Source organism: Oryctolagus cuniculus, chromosome 6, assembly GCF_051225735.1.
Source record: "Oryctolagus cuniculus isolate XC-2025 breed Fujian yellow rabbit chromosome 6, ASM5122573v1, whole genome shotgun sequence".
Lineage (NCBI taxonomy): Eukaryota > Metazoa > Chordata > Mammalia > Lagomorpha > Leporidae > Oryctolagus > Oryctolagus cuniculus.
In genome coordinates this window covers 6,993,537-7,009,179 of record NC_142872.1, presented here as the reverse complement: position 1 = coordinate 7,009,179, position 15,643 = coordinate 6,993,537, and the positions used below count along the sequence as shown (strand labels likewise).

Genomic DNA, 15,643 nt, shown 5'->3' with positions numbered 1-15,643 from the left:
GCATCGCTGCCCTTGTAGGAGTTCTGACGGGGCACAGTCTGCCCCACCAACTGCGAGCAAACAGCGTTGACATCAGCGTGGCTGCCTCGCGGAGGCGTCCGGACATCATCGCTGCAAGGCCCAGCCCTCTCCATGGCGACCACTGGCGTGCACAGCGCTGGTCTGCACCCAGATAGCAAACAGAACAAAACAGTGATTCACCCTGGGCTCCTCCAAGCCTGACCAGGAGGGTGCCCGCTGCTCTGGGGGCGTGGAGGCGGGTTCGGGGTCCTCTGTGTGCACGTTGCCAGGCGCAGCCCCCGCGGCCGAGTCCGTTCCCTTTGGTTAACGGAGGGCTCGAGCTCCCAGCGCCGTTTCTGTGGCTGTCTGCAGGGGTCGTAGCGTGGGCGCCACCTCTCCCTGGCGGCTTCCCTGGTTGCCCCACTCTCTGCATTGTTTGCAGCACTGTCCTCTGCATGGATTGGGGCTGTTTCAAGTTGCAGAACCGAGCTCGGGGCTGCCCATCGAGACTCCGTGTCTCTCCAGCTCTTTCTCCACTCGCTGCCGGCTTCTCCGCCTTATTCTGTCTCCAGGAGCTCCAGGCTGTGCCCTTCACAGGGACAAGGTTGCTGGGGCGGCCCTGGCCCCTTGGCTTCTGAGGTGGCACTGAGCTCGGAAGAGGCGGCCTTTCCAGTGGCTTCCATAGCTCTGATTGGGCCGGTTCAGGTCACGTGCCCACCTCTGAGCCAATCACTGTATTCAGAGGACTGGGCCGCTCATTCCCTGCCTCAGCCCCTGGCCAAGCAGTGACTCTGCAGTGAGTCAGGCGCTGCTGTTGGTGAGGGGAAAGAAACCGAAGGGAGGAAAACTTTTTTTTTTTTTTTTTTTTGACAGGCAGAGTGGACAGTGAGAGAGAGACAGAGAGACAGAGAGAAAGGTCTTCCTTTTGCCGTTGGTTCACCCCCCAATGGCCGCTGTGGCTGGCGCACCGTGCTGATCCGATGGCAGGAGCCAGGTGCTTATCCTGGTCTCCCGTGGGGTGCAGGGCCCAAGCACCTGGGCCATCCTCCACTGCACTCCCTGGCCACAGCAGAGAGCTGGCCTGGAAGAGGGGCAACCGGGACAGAATCCGGCGCCCCGACCGGCACTAGAACCCGGCGTGCCGGCGCCGCTAGGCGGAGGATTAGCCTAGTGAGCCGCGGCGCCATCTGGAAAACTCTTAATATTCATCAGCGAGCAGTAAGGACAAGGAGTCTTCATGAAGGTTATGGGAAAAGTGTATTTTGAGAAAACTCTGCATGCATTTCAGTTTTGTTTTTGTTTTGTTTTGTTTTGTTTTGTTTTGTTTTTTTGCAACAAAATGAACTGATCTCTTAACTCCACTTTCCTGTACACTGTTGTGAAGTACACTCGTGCCTGATTCTGTTTGGCGCCTAGCGATGCCCAGCCCACAGCAGCTGCGTGGCGCGTGGTGCAGTGCTCGGAACCGCGGGTCAGACAGGGCTGCCCGAGGCTGTGAAATCAAGCAAGCGTCGCTCCCTTGAAGCAGCAGGAGCGTGTCAGACTGGAAACAGTGCTTCTCCAGTCCTTGGTGGTGGGAGCCCTGTGATCGCCACGGCGCCTCCGCACGGGCTCCAGAGCGCACGCCGTATAAACGGGTGGTTTTGAGTGTCTCCCCAGGAGCCGAGTCGGAAGTCTTCCAAAGGGCTCTTTCAGACACTGCAGTCGTGCCTCCTTTGTGCTGCTGCAAGGTGTGACACCCGGCCTTGCGCCCCCGGGGGACAGGCGGAGACTGTGCCCTCAGCCCAGGCAGCACAGAGGTGGCCCCCCTGTCCTCTGCCTCCCTGTGCTACCATTGCTCATCCTTTTTACAGCCAAACAGGAAGCTGCACCAAGGGCCGGGTGTTGGGACGAGGAGAGAACACAGGAAATCCCGGGACTGGGTGTTTCTTTTTTTCTTTAATTTTTTGACAGGCAGAGTGGACAGTGAGAGAGAGAGAGAGAAAGGTCTTCCTTTTCCATTGGTTCACCCTCCAATGGCCACCGCAGCCGGCGTGCTGCAGCCAGTGCACCGTGCCTATCCGAAGGCAGGAGCCAGGTGCTTCTCCTGGTCTCCCATGGGGTGCAGGGCCCAAGCACTTGGGCCATCCTCCACTGCACTCCCTGGCCACAGCAGAGAGCTGGCCTGGAAGAGGGGCAACCGGGACAGAATCTGGCGCCCCGACCGGGACTAGAACCCAGTGTGCCGGCGCCGCAAGGCGGAGGATTAGCCTAGTGAGCCGCGGCACCGACCAGTACTGGGTGTTTCTAACGCCTCCTGAGGATGGCCCTCAGCATGGCACAAAACCATTCTGTGTGCGAAGACACACGTCCGTTCGTAACAAGGACCACTGCAGGCGCATGGAGCCGAGCTCCTTCAGAGTAAGCGGTGGGTGTCAGGAAAGTTCTGGTCGGGAAAGTTCTGTCGCGCAATCCCAGGGCTGCAGGCTGAGTCAGACATCATCATGGTGTTTGGTCCGAGCCGTTCCTTGTCTATTGAAAAAAGAAGGTTAATCATTTTCTGCCCATGGACAGGATACAAATAAAGATCCACCACACACACACACACACACACACGAGTGCATATCTCAGGTTCAATCTATATTATACATATGCTCAATGTCCAGCACCATATCTCTCTATATGTGGGTATGTATATGCATAAATACGTATGAGGGGACTCCCAAAGTTCATGGAAAATGGAATTACAAGGTAAGTTTATTTTGGTGCGAAAGTTACTTGAAATGTGCATGTGAGGGAGGTCTTTGAAGAACTCATGTGTGGTGGAATGAGAAGGCCATGCCAAGGTGGCCACTGGCAAGCCAGTGTCAGTTACTCAGGAATGGCTTTGAAACCCACCTGGCAACGGAGCGTGCCTGGCAACAGGCTGTGATTGGATGGATTTGAAACTGCCTGGCAACAGGCTGTGATTGGATGGCTTTGTAAACTGCCTGGCAACGGGCTGGGATTGGTTGGGGCATAGACCGCCCCTAGACCAGATTGGCTGGTCTTGGCTATATAAGATGTGGTTCCAACTGAAATAAACCAGTCTGCAGGCTGCTCCCCTCTGGCCTGCTTTCACCCGACTCCCGGGGTCTGTGTGGTGACTCTGCACCTCTTACCCCCACCATGCTCCTCCTCTCAGAAATGAATCCACTGCAACATTGTTGAGAAATCAATGGCAACACTCATGGAAAAGGCATGGATTTTAAAAAATATTTTTGCAACAATACAAGCTTAACTTTTAATTGGGTTTCTCCGTGAGTGCTACGCAGTCCCTCATATCTATGCCTCTCTCTATGTCTCAGTACTTCATAGGCCCCTTTACTCAATCAGATAGCTAACGTAACACACGTATTTTTACTGAGTAAGCATTCGGGTTGTGTGGGTGTAACACTGGGAGCAGACACACCACGCTCCCAAGCAGGTGTGGCTGGCAATGGTGAGCGTGGAGTTTTATAACTGGGACCATCTGACAGTCTGAAGTGCTGGCATGGACAGCCTTGGTCTGCGACAAGATCAATCACAAGCCGTGCCTGGGTCACCATGTCACACGCAGCCTGAAACCTCAACGCCTTCTGTCCTTTCCCAAGGGCAGGTGGACAAGAGGCCTGTCCGTGTCTTTAACTGCAGGAAGGAAGTAGCAGGCCAGCCTCCCACAGGGGAAGGTGAAGCACCTGCCCCCATTCCCGCTGCCTCCGCATGCTGCCTGGGAGGGGCCGGCCACTCTGCACCAGCCGGGTGTGGCCGTGTGGTCAGTGGGGCCTCAAGCCCTGCCCCACCCCTGGACCTTCTGTGTCTGCTGGGGCAGACAGCTCTCACGGGGACAGGGACGCCCCCCGCAGCCCCCCAGCAGGAGGAGACCCCCATGCTGTCAGAGTCTGGACGCACAGAGCGGCCCTCCAGCCGTGAAGTTACTGACAGGAGTGCCCTGTGGGTCTGTGCTCCACGCCATGGAAGGCGAGCTGTGGAGAGGGTCTCAGACCATTACAGGAGGGAGCAGAGCTACGGAGCAGACACAGGTGGTGCCCTCTCTGCCCAAGTCCGGAGCTGGCGTGGCCGTGGCGTGGCAGCAGCTCCACGGCAGGGCGAGGAGGCTGCGCTCCTCTGTTGCCCGAAGCCCACCGTAAGCCCCGGGCCCCCCGTGCACAGACCGGAGATGTGTCTGCAGAGTGCCTTCAGGAAACACCTCCGTGAGGACAGTTCCCGCAAAGAAGAGACACGGAGACAGGAAGAAAGCCAGAGCGTGGCTGAGCGCTCTGCCCGCGCCCCACTCTGAGCCCGGGGCCCGTGCTGGTTAACGTCGGCCGGCTTCTCCCCTCCTGCCCGCTCTCACTGCTGCCCCAGGAAGCGGGGCAAAGAGCTGCAGTCGCAGGCCTCCTCGGGGCTCGCCGTGGGGGTTGGACTTGCTGAAGACGGTGTGGAGAGCGACAGGTGACTCTCCTTTACGGAGAAGCTGGGAGTGTAATGCGGACGCAGCGGCCTGGCCGGACGGGGCTGCTCAGTGCCACGTGCATCGCCCGTCCCTCGGCCCGTCTCTGGGGGCTGCGCTGGACGTCGCCACGGGTTTGTATTCCTGACCAGGGAGAAGGTTCAGAGCTCCTGCCCCGATAGAGTGGTCTCGCCTGCTGTTCCCAGCCCCCAGGGTCTGACCGAGGGGTAAGCCAGGGAGGGGGGTTTCATCAACAAAACTGGGCCCCTTCTCATAGTCAGAAACGCAGCTCCTCTCCTTCCTGTTACGTTAACGTCAAACTGGCCAGTGTCACAGGCCCCTGGCTGGGAGAAGGTAACATGTACCTTCTGTTCCGGTGTATGTGTGTGAGATCCTTGCCTGTCAAAGTAATCGCACAGTGCGGCGTCCCCTGTTGGGTGGGCTACCCCTGCACCCTTGGTCCAGTCTTAAATTATCCGTGTTGTGGCACACAGAGCTAAGCTGCCACCTGCAATGCCCGCATCCGCGCGAGTGCTGGCTGGAGTCCCAGCTGCTGCACTTCCAGTTCATCACGGTCCTTGGGAACCACAGCTTTTCTCCCTTCATTAGTTTACTGTTTGTAAGCACCCAGGAGGACTGCGACTAAGTACCAGTGGAAGACTGTGACTAAGTACCAGTGGAAGACGGTGACTATCAGTGGAAGACTGTGATGGGAGATATGCAACTAAAATGACCTGAGAAGGCCGTGGGTCACAAACTCAGATGGGCACAGGGCCTAAGCAGGTGTCATGGGCGTGTGATTGTGACCAAGGTGACAGGGATGGCCCAGGCACAGAGGAGAATGCATGGTCTGTCTAAAGCACTCAGCTCAATTTTGTAAATGACCAGCGCCTTTGGACTGGCACTCCAGGTTAGGCTGCCTCCTGCAGTGCTGCCAGCTCATATAGGTGCTTGTTTTAGTCCAGGCTGCTCCACTTCTGCTCCAGCTCCCTGCTAATGTGCCTGAGAAAGCAGCAGCAGATGGCCCAAGCACTTGGGCCCCTGCCACCCACATGGGAGACCCGAATGGAGTTCCAGGCTCCTGGCTTCAGCCGGCTCAGCCCAGGGCACTGTGGCCATCTGGGGAGTGAACCAGCAGATGGAAGGCCTCTCTCTGTCTGTACTCTTTCTCTCTCTGTAGCTCTGCCTTTCAAATAAGTAAATACATATTCTTTAAATGAAGAAGACATTGCATCCCCTCCTAGGATGTAAGCAGCATGAAGACGGAGGATTCTGCCTGCTTTGTTCACTTCTGTTTTCCAAAAGCCTATTGCAGCATCTGACACAGTGTGGTGCAAAGCCCCTCTAAAGGAATATGATGTTGTCCGAGACCTTTACAGTTTTTCAAACATCATGTCCATTTAGTTAAGAAATAAAAACTCCAGGCTTACCAAGAAACAGTATCACAAGAGAACAGCGGACAATAGGAAAAGACCCACAAGATGACCTAGTTTTTGGCATTATCAGACAAACTATCATTATATTATGCTTATGTATTATGCTTAGTATGTTCAAGAAAATATCTGATCAGCTAGAGAATTTAATTAAATAATATTTTTACAATAGAGATTCTAGGACTGAAAATTCAGCAATTAAAATTAGAAGTAGGTGGATTTCCTGTGTGTTAGACTCAGCAGATATTGGTGACAATGTAGGAGTCAGGGGTGGGAAGCACACAGCAGGGTGATCGTGTGGGACGTGACGAGGACACAGATCTGGCGTGGCAGCAAGTCGGGATCCTACTGAAGGGGCAATGGCCAAGAATTTTCCAAAAGCAACAAAAGACTCCAAGCCACCAGTTCAACAAATCTCCAAACGCTAAGTGAGATAAATGTAAAGAAAACCACGACGGGGTAAATTACTGTGATACTGCTGAAAGTGACAAAAAATAAACCTTAAAGGAGAAGAAAGACGGAAGCAAAGGAAACCGTAAAAACAAAATCCCGCGTGCAGAAGACAGCAGCGAGCCGGGCGGTGGCTTCTGGGGGAGACGCAAAGTCGGGGGGCGACTTCAGCTGCAGAGAATCCTCTCCAACCTGGAAGCCACACTTGGGTTCTTCAACATGGAGGCAGCGCCGAGGATTTGCAGACGACCGAGACACGGGAGAACCGTCCCCAGCGGAACTGCACTTCACTGCTGAATGCGGTTCTTCAGAGGGAAAATTATGGCACAAGATTCACAAAACGTAGACAGGAGCAGGCTGCCGGCCCAGGGCTGGGAAGTCCCTGGGGTCGGGGTCTGAGTTCCGGCTCTGTTCCTGGCTCCAGCTTCTGGCTCCTGTGTCCCTGGGAGCAGCCGTGATGGGTGGAGTATTTGGGTTCCTGCCGCCCATGCGGGAGGCCTGGGCTGAGTCCCCCCTCCTGACACTGGCCTGCCCTAGCCCCGTCTGTTATGGGCCTGTGGGGGTACAGCAGTGCATGGGAGATTTCTGTTTCTGTGTGTGCGGGGAGTAGGTCTCTACCTTTCCACTAAAAGTTGATTGAAGTGTTGATGAGCACTGGGAAGGGCATGCATAGACAAGATGATCCATCCACAATTACTAATGTCCTGTGGGATCTTCAACCATGAAGGTGCAGAATACATGGCAGAGGTAACAGAGAAGAGGGGAAGAGAACAGACAGCTTCAGAGAGTCCTAACTGGGCCGTGTGAAAGGATTAATTTATACTGTACCATGCACACCTGACAGTAAATAGAAGAGCAACAATAGAAAAGGGGGATTTTACTTGCTCTAAAACAAGGCTAGAAGAGAGAAGGTGAAAAAGTGGGACAACTTTTAAACTGGAGAGAGTGAGGCAGCAGATTTGTTGCCAGCGTATCGATGTGTGTGTTACGTGACGTGTCGGTCACACAGCACGTATAAGAGACACATGTCCAGTGTAACGCACCAGGGGCAGAAGCCTGGCCTGATAGTCACGGCACCCGGTTAGATGCCGACACCCACCCTGTACTGGAGAGCCTCGGTTGGGTTCCTGGCCCTCCCTCCTCACTCCAGCTTCCTGCTGGGAGAGAGCCTGGGAGACAGCAGGGATGGCTCACGTGACCGGATCCCTGCCACTTGTGGGAACCAGCAATGCCACCTCCTGGTGGTAGCCCTGGCCTGGCCCTGGCCCTTACAGGCATTTACAAAGTGCACCAGTAGATAGGAGTGTTTTTCTCTCTCTTCAAATTCATTAATTTTTTTTTAATTAAAAAAGTAAAAGAATGGAAACAGATGTGCCGTGAAGGTGCCAGCCATCTGCTGGTGTGTATGCATTACTGTTAGACAAAGCTGACATCGAGGCCACAGCGTTAATTGCTAACAGGGTGTGCCGGTTATCAGTGTATTGCCTCTTAGCTGCACATGCACTTTGCCGTCCAGGCTTGGCCTGGTGGACAGGTCTCTAACAAGTGTGCTGGTGACCAGGCTTTCTCCGTGGACTGCTAGTGGGGACGTCTCCTGCGGCTTCTGGCTGCGTCACCACCGGTCTGGGAGATGGTGTGACGTGGTGTGAGGACATCTGAGAGAGCTCTGCCCAGCCCCGGGACTGAATGCATGGTTCCTCGGTGATCCTGCAGCCTAGGCCTGGCCTGGGGACGCCGTCCCATGACCTCCAGGGACCCCTGCCTGCTCCGGCACACTGCCTCCCTCTGCAGGCCGGCAGTGCCATGGCCACTCTGCACAGCTGTACCGGAGCTGCCCAGCGATCCGACGGGCACTTCCTGCGTCCTCAGGGGGTGCAGCCGTACCTCGCGGAGTTCTCGGTTCTCTGTGCAGTCTGCTAACCTTCATACGCCTGTGATATTCCGCCCACTAGAGACCTGATAGGGAGGGTGATGTCAAAACGATAAAGGCTCATTCCCCAGGGAGAGTGAGCAGCTCTGAATCTGTACTCAGATTACACAAATTGTACACAACTAGAGAGAAAAGGCAAACGGACTCACCCGTGATCACAGCGGCAGCCTTAACATACCTCTCCATGCCTGTAATTTTTAATAATTGTAAAGGATTGGAGTCTCTTCAACTGTATGTTCTCTGGCCATGGAAATCAATCATGGAAAGATAGTGAGATATATTGGATATATATATATATATTTATATACATACATACAATTTTGCAAATAAGCAATGTGCTTCCAAATTAGATGCAGCCTTGTGAGGTTGCTGTCTTTGCTTGGTGCAGTTTGAAAAATGTCCTTTTGTGGCCAGTGCTGCAGCTCACTAGGCTAATCCTCCACCAGCACCCCAGGTTCTAGTCCCAGTCGGGGCGCCAGATTCTGTCCCAGTTGCTCTTCTTCCAGTCCAGCTCTCTGCTGTGGCCCGGGAAGGCAGTGGAGGATGGCCCAAGTGCTTGGGCCCTGCACCCGCATGGGAGACCAGGAGAAGCACCTGGCTTCTGGCTTCGGATCGGCGCAGCGCCAGCTGTAGCAGCCATTTGGGGGGTGAACCAACGGAAAAAGGAAGACCTTTCTCTGTCTCTCTCTCACTGTCTATAACTCTCTCTGTCTCTCTCTCTCTGTCTGTAACTCTCTCTGTCTCTCTCTCTCTCTCACTGTCTAACTCTGCCTGGCAAAAAAAAAAAAAAAATTCCTTTTGTTATCTTTGCACCTACCATTAGAATTGGTCATAGCCAAAACCAGACTCATTGCCGTTACATTTACAACGTGAGATACTATTCATGTGACCTATTCCCTGTTCCTGGACTTATTCACGATATTTGATCCTGGGCAACCTTCGAATCTGTCCAGTAATCAGATATGCACTGAACAGATGGGGCTTGCTAACATTAGGGATTTTTTTAGATGGTCTGCTGTCACCATGTGGTCCCACTGCACCTCAGCATCTTCATGTAAAACAGGAGAGTCTATTTTAATAAGTACATAATGTAATGGGCTTCCGGAAACTCTGCCAAGGTCATCGGGGAGCCATGCCAATGTGTGGTCTTCAATTGCACTGATTCTTGGTCAGGCAAACGATTCTGAAGGGTCTGAGTGGCATTTTTTGTAAAGCAGTGACCAGTGTGTGGACTTGGAGTGACGGTGGACAGAGAGGAGAGACTGTCCTGGGCAGGCATCTGGGAGGGACGCGATGATGTGGAATGCTGCTGGCTGTACTCAGAGTGTTCCCGGGCTGACTCGGAGCTTGGCTGTGTGTCCCCAGGAGGGTGTGAATGTGAGAACTTTTTTGGGACAGGTCTCGGGTCATCCCATCTGACATCAGCTGTCAGATATACCCCCGCTGAGCTCAGCAGATCATTACAATATCAGGTATATGCCATCACATGTTTCCGTCTCTGTGTTGCTATTATTAAGCTAGATGGGCATATTTTAAAAATAGGAGTAGGGAGAACTCTCAGTACATACGAGGGTACTTCAGAAGTTCACGGAAAACGAAATTTTTGGGTGCCAAAAAATTTTAAATCAGTGTATTATTTTCTGAGGCATTTTCCACGAATTTTGAAATACCCTGATGTTAAAAAATAAGTTAACACTGGCCCCTTTGCACGTTTTCTTGGCATTCTTTGTCTCTCCATTAATTCTAATAAAACACAAATTTGAGTACAGCCTTTCAGAGTTTGCAAGTGATTGTTCAAAGCTCTTTGGCACGAGGGATCCCTGAAGTCAGACACCGACTCAGTTCTCCTGTGGCCACTTGTCTGCTCCGAGTCCCTGGACGACGACCGATGCTTCGGCGGGTGCTTCGACTGTAACTGAAACCCAGGCCCAAATTAGCATCCATGAAAAAGGGATTTGTCGTCTATTGATTGAAAAGGCCCAGAGAGAGACGGCGTCAGGTCCTCTCAACCCCGGGCTCGCCCGTCTGTGTGAAGCTTTGGCTTTGCCTGCCCTCCGCGTGTGAGCCTCCTCCTCTGCCTGCAGCTCCAGGCATCAAACCGCACACCTGGCCCGGGGGACCCAGGTGGTGGCGTGCAAGATGCTTTGGTAACAGCGGGTAAGCGGCCATTGCTCCAGCCTTGCTGGGCGCCCCAACATCAACTGCTGCAGCATCTCCCAATGCAGGGCTTGTCCCCCAATGCAACACCCCAGGGGGTGACTTGGGGAGGCCGGCAGTGTGCTGCATGCCAACATCCCGTATCCTCGAGCCAGTTGGAGTCTAGGCAGTTCTGCTTATGATCCCGCCCCCTGCGAGTGCTCCTGGGAAGGCAGTGGGGGAGGGCCCATGTGCTTGGGCCCCCGCTGCTCAGGTGGGGGCCTGGATGGAGTTCCTGGCTCCTAGCTTAGAGAGAGACAGCCTGTGCCTCCCCGTGGCTTGAAGAAAGAGCGAGACAGCTTCTTCCCCAGAAATCCCTGGCACACCGTCCACTTATCCCTTTTGCCCACACTGGAGAGCGTTCCATTTCCTCACTGGTTCCTGCCGCCGGGGACTGCCGTGCCCTCATCAGCCTGAAGCCCTGACATGGATCATGTGTGCGGGACACAGGCTCACCCTACAGCTGGGAGACTGGCCGGCTTCCTTGCTGGGGCACAGTGGGGGAGGGGATGCAGATGCTGGGAAGGCAGCAGCAATGCGCAGTGTGGGGCTCTCAAGGATCATCGCCTGTGATGTGGTAATAGTGCCGGCGCAGGGAGGGTTGAGAGAGAGAATATTACATCACTAGAACAGAGTCCGGTGCATCGATTCCCATTGGGTGCTCAGTAAAGGGGGCTGGTGTTGATAGAGCTGTGTAGGACCTGTCCGAGATCTCACTCTGTTTGCAACCTGAACGAGTCGGCCTGCCAAGGGTAATGGACCCTGGGCGGAGAGGAAGAGCTGTTAGTCACTGTGCTGGGGACAGTCTGAGGACCCCCGCTTTCTTGCCGAAGTTCAGGGGGTGATCCAGAGGAAGCCAGGGGACCCCGCACGCGCAGGAGTGGATCTGCAGGGGATGAACCCCACGGACCAAGCGCCCACGGAATTCTCAGCCCAGAGATGATGGGTTGAGGAGACGATGGGGTCAGGAAGGCGGAGTCCTCGTGACTGGGCTGGGGGCCCCTGGCCCTCTGCTGGGTGGGTTCTGGTGAGAAGGCAGCCCTGCCGACACGCAGTCTGATGGCACCATCTCGTCGTGGCCTTCCCACCCTCTGAAATGGAGGGAAATGCATTTCTGTTGTTTGTAAGCCTGCCAGTGTATGGTGGTTTTCACAGCTTCTCGCACAGCCTAGGACCGCTTCAGTTTTCCCTTGGTGGCGCATTGGGCCAATCCGGTTAGTGCGAGATTGCCTGAGTGACGTATCCCTGGGGACTCCAAGTCCACCTAGCGGATGAGGACTGACTGGGCATGAGTGCTGTCCTTGCTCCCCTCACCCTGACCTGGCTGGGGCAGCTGTGACTGGAATGTCTGAGATGGAGACAGCTCACATGCAAAACCCAGCACAGCTCTCCACGGCCGCAAGACCTCGTCCCCCCAACTTAAGTGAAGTGGACTTTAAGGGCTTGGCAACAATCTGGGGATAGGTAGATGGAAGAGAGGGAAAAGGGTGTCCACCAGGAGGGGAGCCATGGCTACCACGTCCTACCGATTTAACCATCAGCCTTCAGAGTCGAGGCGTTCTCTCCACCGCAAGCTGGGCCTGCCATCATCCGCTCCCTGTGCGGGACTCCTGGGGCCCTGAGAATCCCACAGGCGCTCCAGGCCCTGCTGCTCACCCAAGGATGCGAGAGTGCAGTCCTGAGCCATGGACGCTCCTTCCCGGCGTCAGCAGCACTGCCGTGGAGGGGCTCCGGGAAGAGCTCGTGGGGTCCAGGACATGGCCTCGGGAAACGCTACCTGAGGGCTGCCTCCACAACCCAGGCGACGGAAGTCCTGCCCTGTGTCCTTCCTCCCTCCTCACCAGCACGCGTGGGACAAACGGCCGCTGCACAAACCTCAGACGGGCCGTCGGGTGTGAGGCACCCTGGAGACCGAGTGCCCTCTGTGCCCTCAGGGGTCTCTCCGGGTGACGCACTTGCCAGTTTCCTGGACTCTGCGCTGCAGGTGGCGTAGGGTGCAGCCATCACACCACTGAGCCCTGGTGCTCCTCCCGCTGCCCCTTGTGTCTCAGCCAAGAGTGGTTTAACACTTACGGCACATGCAAACGTTTCCTAACAGGCACAGCCTCTGCAGTGTTGCACACTCAGCGGCGACTTAATCCTTCCTTTGCTCTTCTATTGAGGCGATTAGCAGGGAACAGACGTCTTGAGTGACTGTGGAGCTGTCACATTCAGGGGGCCTCTCCCGCACTCCTTTAACTTTCCCGGTGTCACAGCCACTCAGGGGGCTTCCTGGAAGTGCAGCCCCCGACTCCGGCTTCCTGCCGATGCACACCCTGGAGCCAGCCCTGGTTGGATTCCTGCCACTCACGTTCGAAAGCCAGATTGATGTCCCACTGTTGTGAGCATTTAGGGGGTGAACCAGCAGATCTTTATTCCTCTATGTCTCACAAATAAATAAATAAAACATTTTTAAAAAAAGACCCTCAAACCACAAAAATTTTGAACCAAAAAAAAATTTTAACAAACTCTCCAGGGGAGGCCTCTGATGTAGGAGACACAGCGACCACACTTAGAGAAATCTCATCCATGGCCCAGGTTGTTTTTTCTTTTCTTTTTTTTTTTTTTTTTTTTTTTTGACAGGCAGAGTGGACAGTGAGAGAGAGAGACAGAGAGAAAGGTCTTCCTTTGCCGTTGGTTCACCCTCCAATGGCCACCGCGGCCGGCGCACTGCGCTGATCCGATGGCAGGAGCCAGGTGCTTCTCCTGGTCTCCCATGGGGTGCAGGGCCCGAGCACTTGGGCCATCCTCCACTGCACTCCCTGGCCACAGCAGAGAGCTGGCCTGGAAGAGGGGCAACCGGGACAGAATCCGGCGCCCCGACCGGGACTAGAACCCAGTGTGCCGGCGCTGCTAGGCGGAGGATTAGCCTAGTGAGCCACGGCGCCGGCCCAGGTTGTTTTTTCTTAACTGTCTATCTCAGATGTCTGACTTCTATTTCCTTTTCACACAGTAGAAACCTGCTTTTCCAAATGAGCTGTAGCTCCATGGCCGTGAGGGTCATAGCAGCGGGAGGGGCAGGCCACCCGCTGTCTCCACTTCAGGGTCCTGGCTTGGATTTCAGGGGCCAGAGTTGACACTGCTGATAAAAGACGGATTCTCTGGCGATTGGGGAGTGTGGCCTTGGTTTTGCAGAAGGGAAGTGGAGGAATTCCCTGTGAGGGCCCAGATGCGCATGGCAGAGCAAGTTTCTCAGAGGATAGTGAAGAAGACCCCAGCCGGTTAACGTGGTCAGCGTGGACACAGATGAATCCAGAAGTGGTTTTTCACGTTTTCAGGTGCTAGTATTGTCAGCGACCCCTCGAGATGGGGAGAGGAGACTCATGTGTGGGTGAGCTCAGTGTGCCCCACTCTCTTCCATGGTGTGCTACGAGGGCACTTCAAACGTCTCGTGGAAAAATGGAATTAAAAAGTAAGTTTATTTTATTGCAAAAAATTGTGATGTCATGCAGTTTTTTCTTATATGCATTTTTCATGAACTCTGTGGAGACTCACAGGCACGGATTTCAAGTGTTCTGCACCAAAATGAGCTTCCCTTTTAATCCCATTGTCTGTGAACTTTTGGACATGCCCTGGTGTTGTAGGTGGAAGGGCTTGGGTTGGGGGAGGGGGAGGGTTCTTCCCTACAACACAGATCCTGCGACCGACGTGGGGCCGAGGCCCCTTCTCAGCTGCCGCTGCTGGCGAGTAAAGGTTTCCGGGGTGCCACTCTGTGCTCGAGTGGGAGGTCACCTATTCATCACGCGGCTGGGGCACACCCCGAGCTCAGGTTCAGCAGGGTGGCCCCCTGCTCCTGAGCAGCTCTGTGAGTTGGACATCAGAGCCGTTTCCCATGCTACAGGTGCCCAGATGTGGCTGGAATTTCAAGTTGTAACTCCATTTACTGAGGATCCAGCTCTCTGCTGTGGCCTGGGAAAGCAGTAGAAGATGGCTCAAGTCCTTGGGCCCCTGCACCCACGTGGGAGACCCAGAAGAAGCTCCTGGCTCCTGGCTTTGGATCAGCAAAGCTCTGGCTATTGTGGCCAACTGGGGAGTGAACCAGTGGATGGAAGATCTCTCTCTCTCTGCCTCTCCCTCTCTCTGTGTAACTCTTTCAACTAAAATAAATAAATATTTTAAAAAATGAAAATAGAGAACATTTTAAAAGGGAAAAGGTTAACTCCACTGTCAAGAAGATGGAGTAATGTACTTTTTCCTCATTCCACCCACTAAGTACAACTAAGAACCTTGCACTCTGTAAATCAAAAACAAGGAGACTGTGAGAGGGGGAGCAAGACAGAAACCGTCCAGGCCACCAGATTCCCAAGAAAACACCTGGTGTTGAGTTGTCTGGGTTCTCTTTTTGCTTCTTCCATCCCAGGGATGGAGCTGAAGAAGCCAGTCTGCAGACAAGCCACAAAAAGGCCCAGCCACAGGCAGGTCTCTGTAGCCAGAGGAATGGGGAAGAAGACAGAAGACTCTTGGACAATAACTGCTCCACTCCAGCCAAATACCGCAGGAAGCTCTGTGGCCTCCCCCAACCACATCAGCCGGTGGTGAGTGAGGGGAGCCTATGGTTCCACCCTTACCAGGCTGTAATGAAGTGGTGTCAAAAAAGACCAAGAAGGAAGCCAAGACGCTCATCCACGCCGCTGAACCATGCCTTTCGCTCCATGGAATTGGTTGATATCGTGTATGGAGTGTGGAATTCCATCCAGAGTGGGTGGTGGCCACACAGTCCCCACTGCTAGTGGGGCGGGGCCAGAGGTGGTCTCGAGGAGTGGGCACTTGCACCGCCACCCAGCGGCAGAGAATCCGCCCATTACCAGTTCAGTAACAAGAGAATGCCCAAGCTCTCCCAGCCGGGAGCTAGCTGTGGTGGCCTAGGGAGGAGCTCCCCGGGGAGTCAGAAAAGGCCAGCTGGGAACATGAATCTCTAGTGTCACCCAACGGTGTCAAAGCAGACAGAGGAAGCCGAAATCAACAGACTGAGATAAGATCTACAAACGTGTAAAAAGAATACCCCAATGTGTAGGTCTTCATTAAACCTGAGTGAACAAGTCAACACTGAAGTGACAGAGATGCTGGAAATTAGTGGATAAATATTCTAAAATAGCATCATAAAAATACTTCTGTGAGCAAACACGCTTGAAACAAAACTTAGAA

At 54.2% G+C, this 15,643-nt stretch overlaps 1 long non-coding RNA gene across 1 annotated transcript in view; it reads left to right on the top strand.

Annotated features, from left to right (window-relative positions):
* Nucleotides 1-13,910, top strand: part of LOC138850118 (uncharacterized) — a 115,167-nt gene extending 101,257 nt beyond the window's left edge. Inside the window, exon 3 of the long non-coding RNA XR_016235060.1 lies at nucleotides 13,777-13,910. This is a non-coding gene — a long non-coding RNA (uncharacterized LOC138850118). The remainder of the gene's footprint in view (nucleotides 1-13,776) is intronic.
* Nucleotides 13,911-15,643: the final 1,733 nt, after the last annotated feature.